The sequence below is a fragment of the Diplotaxodon limnothrissa genome, linkage group LG13 (genome assembly GCF_057381915.1).
Source record: "Diplotaxodon limnothrissa isolate DT_005_m linkage group LG13, D_limnothrissa_male_GT1.1, whole genome shotgun sequence".
Classification (NCBI taxonomy): Eukaryota; Metazoa; Chordata; class Actinopteri; order Cichliformes; family Cichlidae; genus Diplotaxodon; species Diplotaxodon limnothrissa.
The window spans coordinates 3,570,393-3,579,065 of record NC_140608.1 but is presented as its reverse complement, the minus strand read 5'-3'; positions in this window follow the sequence as shown (position 1 = coordinate 3,579,065).

Genomic DNA, 8,673 nt, shown 5'->3' with positions numbered 1-8,673 from the left:
ATTCACTTTGGAAACTAACCTCAGTTAATAATGCCATTACAGATGATATGGAGGCTCTTTCATGAATACAGGTGTGCCTTGGTTATATATTGTCATATGGTCCGCAAACGTTATATGCAAACTTTACAAAAACAGAAATACATACTGTATTTGACTTCCACATTAAAGCTTAAACTCTCATCAGCTGTGCCAGTGTCAAAGCCTTTGCTCCTCTGGAGAGTGTGGTAGTGGCTGGAGCAGCTTCATCTTGTGTGATGGGTGTGTGTCCTCCAAACAGCAGGGGGTCAGTAGCCATTCTGTCTACTCTTAATGACTGGGACCAGGACAATGGAGCTCTGCTGTGTGGTGGACTAGGAGGGGTAACAGAGCCACAGCTGGTACTCCTATGAAAAGAATGGACATCCAGACTGTGGTCATAAATAATTAACCAGAGGACACACAGAAGTTTATACAGATGAAAGTACATCTGAATGCTAAACCTTATTGACGTTCATAAAATATATCATAAAGCCAACTTGCTTTCAGCACTTCCTCGAAAGCAGAGGCAATTAAAGGATTGTAAAAAAATAAGGTATTGGCATATTATACACATTATAGTTATTGATGACCAAAGCCTGCTCTCATGTTGTTACAGATATGACCTATAAAGACCTCAAACTCTTGAAGTGAAATTGCAGTCTAGTTGCAGACAGCAATAAAGTTTGAGGCTATTCAAGGATTATATCATCCTTATGATGCTCATATTTGTGGATGCCACAGATGAGCACCTACTATTTCCTTTCTTCTTTGTTGATGCATACTTGGTGTACTTATAATGTACTGCCTGTGCAGACTTAAATCAAACTGGAGGGTACGTAGATGTCTGCATGGAGTTTAGCATTCACGCTCATGCTTAAATTGTTCTGAGGTGAATCTATGTTTGGTGTGACCGAAGAGGATGCAAAGGATAGGATGAGATGGAGGCAGATGATCAGCTGTGGTGACCACTAAAGGGAGTAGCCAGAACAAGAAGTGGTCAGTGTGGCTGCCAGCATTTATACATGTGCAGTGTGTTTTGACAGCCATGCGTAATTGCATGGAGGATGTACTTGCATATTAGATTAACTGGCAGTTCTAAGGCTAAGTCCACAGTAATGTGTTTTCGTTTGAAAACGCATTGTTTTCTCTCCATTTTGGCGTCCCGTCCACACTGGACGGCATTTTCTCTGATAGAAAACACAGCGTTTTGAAAACGCTCTTGAAAACGTATGCATTTGAAAATGGTACTTTAAGGTCGCAGTGTGGATGGCAAAAATGGAGACTTTCTAAAATGATGACGCATGTTAGTGATATGATGCAGTCATGTGACCAATTAAACTAAGGCATTATACAGCAGTTGTTTTGTTTGCTCTCGATTTTGACAGCCCTAATAAAGATTAATGTCAGTCTGTAGAGTTGGATGTCTCGAGTCCGGTCTTGGTCTCGAGACCACTTTTACGTGGGCTTGGTCTTGTCTTGGTCTCGACGGACTTTGGTCTTGGTCTTGTCTTGGTCTGGGATCCCTTGGTTTTGTCTTGGTCTCGCTGTTTGGGTATTGCTGTCTCAGATCGACATAGTCGTCGGGAGATTTGGAGTCAACAGTATCCATGACGTACAACGTAACGTTCAATAATGGTAAATGGCCTGTATTTATATAGCGCCTTTACTAGTCCCTAAGGACCCCAAAGCGCTTTACATATCCAGTCATCCACCCATTCACGCACACATTCACACAAGGTGATGGCAAGCTACATTGTAGCCACAGCCGCCCTGGGGCACACTGACAGAGGCGAGGCTGCCGGACACTGGCGCCACCGGTAGGCAACGGGTGAAGTGTCTTGCCCAAGGACACAACGACCGGGACTGTCTGAGCCGGGGCTCGAACCGGCAACCTTCCGATTACAAGGCGAACTCCCAACTCTTGAGCCACGATCGCCCCCCAATAATGTGTCATGCACAAAAGCATCAGCTCTAAGAGCCGTGCTTAGAGAGTGCTTTGCAGTGAATCAGAAGAATCGACTTCCATTGAACAAGAGCCAGCTCTTCACTTAATTTCCTTTTGCTGCTCAGCTCTCACACAGTGGCTCAGCTATGCTCCAATCCCTCCATATTGTGGCCAATCACATGCGAGGATATTGGATAATATTATTATGTGAAAAACAAAGAGAGTGAGAGACGCGACGGTCAAGTGGAGCCTGCGTCTCTCCTCTCAGTGACTTTTTTGTCTCGGTCTTGGTCTTGGTCTTGTCTCGTCTCGACTTTGACTAGGTCTTGACTCGGTCTGTCTTGGTCTTGGTCTCGATACCCTCTGGTCTTGGTATTGTCTTGGTCTTGGCTTAGGCGGTCTTGACGACAAGTCTATCAGTCTGTACATGCTCCAGATAGCTTTTCTTCAAATTCTTTAACGATCACTCACTTTTCCAACTTTGTACTTTTGTGTTACTCGCAGCAATAACTCCACCTCATTGTTGGTCCATTTAAAAAAACTTTCGAAGAGCCGGAAAGTAAATAAGCGGCAGACAGAAATGAGGCAGGTCGAATCTTCTTGCGTTTCACGCATGCGCAGTACTGGAACGTAAGCGTTTTCGTCCGTTTCAATGTGGACGTGCAACTCTGTGAAAACCACTGGAAACGATAGTGTGGACGTGTGACCTCTGAGTCATTCAAATAATTAAAAAAAAGCTTAAAATGGCACCTAAGGGATGAACCAGCATTGTGTCTATTAATGACAACTTAATGACGAAGCCATTCTTAAGGAAGGAAACAGGAGAGAGGCAAAGCAACGAGTGTCTACAGCCATCTGTGAAGCATGGTACAGGCTCTGTCATGGTTTGGTGCTGAATTTCAGCGAGTGGTGTTAGAGATCTTGTCAAAAGTGGCAGAATTCTGTATGCAGAAAAGTATTATCAGCTCTTATTCCACCACGCAAACAAATCTGTAAAGTGTTTGATTGTAAGCATCCTTATTTTCAAACCTGACAATGATCCCAAACACACTGCCAAATGCAGTAAATCCATACCTGCAACGAAAAACACACAATGGAACACTATCAGCCATAGATTGGCCTCCCCAGAACCCTCAACATTACTGACGAAGTGAAGGAATTATCTTAACAGAGAACAGAACAAAAGGCCATACCAAATATTGTATTTCATGATTTTTTTAAATTGTCCAAACAAATTGTCCAAACTCTGTTTTTGCCTTAAATATTGTAATTCTATGTTTGCAGAGTAGAATTCCAAACCACAGCACTATCTTTGCATCTATTTTCCTAGCAAAATATAAAGAAACTAGTGATGGCTCAAAAGTTTTGCACAGTACTGCAAGAGATAGCAGTGCTGAGATGAACAGGGTAAATAAATAAATTGAAACACACACACACACACACGCGCGCTTTTCTACTGTCCTTCCTGTTGTCATCTTTATATAATCATAGCCAAGGCTCTAAAATTTCTGAAACCTCAGAACACTTCAACATGCCCTGACATATCTTCACCTAAAGTCACACCCCTCAGGGGCAACGTTCATTTTACCTCTGACTTATATCGCAGGTTAAGAATAGTGGTAATGCCTTGGAAAGCAAGAAAACTCACTATGAAACTATACACATAAATCTATAGATTACAGTTTCTGTACAGATTTATAACTGAGATTATCAGGCAAGGAATCTATTAATGTCCAAGGTATGGTTACAATAAATTAAAATTATTACTGTTAGTTATTATAGTGTTAAGAGTTCCTGCTCACCAAGACACAGTGCATGCTATGTAATGCTTCAGGAGATTTTAAATTACATTTTTTTTCCACTGTGGCAGATCTGTTTAATCTTTTTTAATACTTGGCAGTTTTTTCTGAATAAAAGTGGGGCGAAGACTTCCGCAGTGAGCGTGATCAACAGGAAGTGGAGACACACAGCAGTGTAATATATAAAGTAATGAAGGGTTGACAGACTTTTGCACAGTAGCATATATCAGCTGTCCTGGAATAGGTTATGGAGTTAGTTAGTATATAAAAAAGTGGATGGATTATGGTGCGCTGGGTGAACTGTCAGTACCACAAACACAAACTATTTTCTTTCAGTCAGTCCCACGTGTGCGATGAAAATGGTTCCAAACCAAATTAAAATAGAAAGGTTTTAATAGATTGAAGATACATTTAAAACATCACAATCTATAGAAAAAGATGAATGTATTTGGACCTTTTGTTCTGCTGTATGATGGCACAAAGAATCAGTATTACATCTCTGCTAATATTTTAAGATCTCAATACTCATGCAAGAGGAAGTGTTTCTATTTTTCCCGATAGATTGCAATTAATTGGCACAGATATGGTTCACACCCAGCTGTGAGTTAAGATTACTTGCTCCATATGTATTAGAAATCTTCCATCAATCACTGTAGCTTCAGAGGACCGTGCAGGCTGCTTTATCTGGACTAATGAGGTTAACGGCGATAGGATGACCGTGGAGGTAGCGGGTGTGAAGCAGGCTACAGGCAGCCAGGACTCAGGTGTCTTTCCTGCCTGCCTCAGAGTCTCAGGTGGTCACAGAGGCGCTGTTTGCTGTGTATGATCACCCAAGGGTGTCCGTTAAGCACAATGTGGCTCTTGTAGCCACCGCTGCTGCCCAGCTGCTCGTTTATCAGGTTTAATCAAAGCAGGACTAACGTGTGGTACTGCTAATAAGGTTCATGAAACACAACATGTGCAAGAAAGATTTGGAGAGATTAAACACCCACTTAATCAGTTTTTGGGATTTATTCACTTTATGCTTGTGCGGAACACTGACTGACAGACAGACTTAAATGATACCAAATACCTCAAAGAATGTAACTGGGAGGAAAGTATAAAAATGACTCACGGTAAGAATGCAAACAGAATTCTTTAAAAATGAATTCACTTGGCTTTGTGTTTAAATGTAATACACATTACTTTTGTTCTAGCTGTCAGTGGGAGTATTTTTCACGCATTTTGTGTTTTGACATTTTTGAAAGGTTTTTGCAGCCTACTCCAGGGGTCCTTTGGTTTTTGGGTCAAAGCAGCATTTGTCTGTATATTTAATGAGTGCAGTCCTGTTGTCTTGTGTGTGGTGTGAGTGATTAACAGCCACCAACGCAACTTAGTCTGAGTAACAGCAAGGTCTGCGCACCCACACGTACGCGTACGCGTGCGCGCGCACACACACACACACACAGTAGAAAACAGTAGAAATGAGGAAGTTAAAGGATTTAACGGGTGATACTGTCAGATAGAAGCACACACACACACACACACACACACACACACACACACACACACACACACACACACACACACACACACACACAACCTTTTAAAAAAAAGGAAAAAAGCAGCAATAACCACTGTTGTGTGTCATAAAAATAACTTCCATATCAACTGAAGGGTAAAACTTGAACAGTATTTTTATTCTGGACATTACCTTGAACCTGAGCTCGATTGCTGATGCATAATTTACTCATCACAAAGATTGCCGAATAGATTAGGCAATGCTCCAAATTTAGAGTGCTCAGTCACAGTAAAGGTGTGCCACTGCTCTCCTCCGAGTATATTGTGTGTGTGTGTGTGTGTGTGTGTGTGTGTGTGGGCGCTGACAGCAGAGACCTTTTGTTTACAAAATAAAACAGTTATTGTGACAACATGTGATAAGAATGTAAAATGTTAAAACTCAAAGAAATTTTTCAGCGCAAACACCAAACAAAAGACAGCAGAGTCTTTTCATAGCTTCCAGCTGCTAACTGCAGACAGTCGGTAGCCACCTTTGATAGTGTGTGTTCACTTCCTTCCTACTTTAGGTGCACTTACTAAGAAACAAAACTCTTAGAAGAATAAAAAGGAGCTATTCTAGATAACAGGGATGGATGCTAAGAATTTTTGTACGCCTTTGTAAATGGTGCATTGAACTTAAGTGACACAGAGAAGATGACTGACAGCAAACAGAAGAGCAACGTCTATGTGTTGCAGCATATATGAAAATATACAATATAAAAAACATTTAAAATATTCTACTTTTTTATCTCACAAACTATAAAAGACCCAGTAACATTTGGCGAGAAAGAAACAAAGCCAAGTTATAGATCATAAAGACACACTATCAAACACAGTATGAGGGCAGAAGAGGCATTTATATAATGATATTTGGTTATACTTGCATATATAATAACAAATAAGTCGAGGGAAAATATCTCCTACATCATCATACAAGGCAGGATGGATCCCTGTTTTCATGTTGTTTACACCAAATTATTATCCTACCACCCAAATGTCACAGCAGTAATCAAAACTCATCAGACAGGCAACATTTTTTCCGTCTTCTATTATCCAATTTTAGTGTAGTCTAAATTTCAGTTTTTTGCTAACAGGAGTAGCACTCTTAAGTAGAATTGTCAGTGCATTCAGATGTTCTTCTTTATACCTTTGTTGAAACAAGTCATTACTAGAGTTACTGTTGCCTTCATATCAGCTTGAAGCTGTCTGCCCACTGAATTATTGGATATTTTGTCTTTTTATACAATTCTCTGTAAACCCTAGTTTGTGTGGGAAAGTCTCAGTAGACCAGTAGTGTCTGAAATACTCAAACTAGCTCACCATGCACCAACAAACATGCCACATTAAAAGTCACTCAACCCTGTAAGTGTATCATATTTGAAATATGAGTTTTCGAGGCCTCTAGATTATTAATGTGATTTTTTTTTCTCCTTTTTTCAAAAAAACAAAACAAAAAACCCCCAAAAACTGGATAAACTGATCAAAAATACCAGACTTTGCAACAATGATACCAATTTAAAAGTCATATATGGCAATAGAAGTTTAATTCGTTAAAAAACCAAAAAATATTAACAAAAGGTTTTACTGCATCAAATCCTATTTCTTCTGATGCTGATGCTCAGTTTGAACTTCAGCAAGTCGCTTTGATCACGTCTACAAAGCTTAATAATAATATAATAATATTAGTAGATGTGAATACAAACTTTATTTCATGTAAATGTTAATTCTAGTAAGTATACTCAACTTGAATAAGTTAAGTGGAACATGAGCACATGTGTTAGTATCAGTGTGTGCAAGTCAACCTTCAACACCCAAGCCTTCACAATATGAAGTTAAATATGTTGCATCTTTCTAATAAGAAATGTATCAACTCTAATATGAATATACATTGCAATTAATGTTAAAAAGAAACTTTATTTCTAACACACACAAACAGTTAATGTGTTTGCTGATGTTTGTTGAGCTGATAGAAACATTGCATTTGAAATTACCTGCCAATTAAAAAACTGTTTTTCCCGTTATGCTCCTCTTACTCCTCTTTTAAGTGAAGTACGGCAAAAACAACTTATGGAGACTCAAATCAATTTGAAGGCTTCAATGACATGAAAAAAATAACTCCCCTCAAATGCCTAAAATCAAAGTACTGAGCCTGTCTTGAAAAGGAGTAGAAACTAGATACTTGTTTTAAAAATTTAAGGAGTAAAAAGAAAAAAAAAGAAAAAATACAACTGTGTGCTTTTAGTGCAGATATGTAGTTTCCTGCAGACAACTGGCAGTTTTTCTCAGAAAAACACATCTGCCTGTTTTAATGTAAAGTAAGGCTGAAACTTCCTCTGCAATGCTGCCAAAACACCAACACTGAGGTTTTATTCATTCCACCCCACCACACACACACACACACACACACACACACACACACACACACACACACACACACACACACACACACACACACACACACACACACACACACACACACAGAGTCTGGAGAAAAAAACCCTCCATTCGATCCACCCTGCAGACATGCAAGGTGCACTGCCCGGGTACTTATGATTTGACGTCAGATTTGATATGATATGTCACACATAGACAACACCGACCTAAATATTTTACAGCACAAGCAGAAGGCAGGTATATCACAATATACAATCCAATATACAATCAGGGCCCCAAGGTCCCCGTGTCTTAGGAATGTGACTGACTGAAGCTTTTAAATTGTTTCACAACACATAAAACAGATTAAACAGACTGATCTCATCACATTTTACATTCTAGAAGTATATTCATATATTGAGGATCAACTACTATATTGTTTAAGCTATTCATCAGTATAAATAATATGCATTTTAGATTTTTTTTTATCGCTACCCATTAATAATCCTCTTGAGGCAGGACAGGTCATTTTGAAACCTTAGCATCAACAATAATTTCACCAAAATATAAACTTCATTACAATAAACTGGTCAGTCAGAATTATGTTGTTTCTAAACCAAATACCTAGAGTTGCTGGTACTGCATGCATGTGAAGCCTGACATGCTGCAGATAAAAACCACATGCAAAAATCAGGATTAAGTTTTAATTTATAATCTTAAAAAGAAAATTATATAAGAAAATCACAGTGAAAACTTTAAACCAACCCCCCTCATTTTAAAAAACAGTATGTGCTGTAAGGGGAAGAAGGGGTTGAAATTCTTTGTCATTGGCCTGTTCAAGCTTCCTCTTACAGCAACAATAGCACCCTTGTAGCTCTTTGGTCAGACCCTGGCAGCGATGTCCTTGGGTCCTGTGACTTTGCCCTTCTGTTCATTCTGCTTGCCTAATCCAAGTGCTCGCTTTCTCAGACTGATGCGAGAAGATCAGAAGAATGTGTG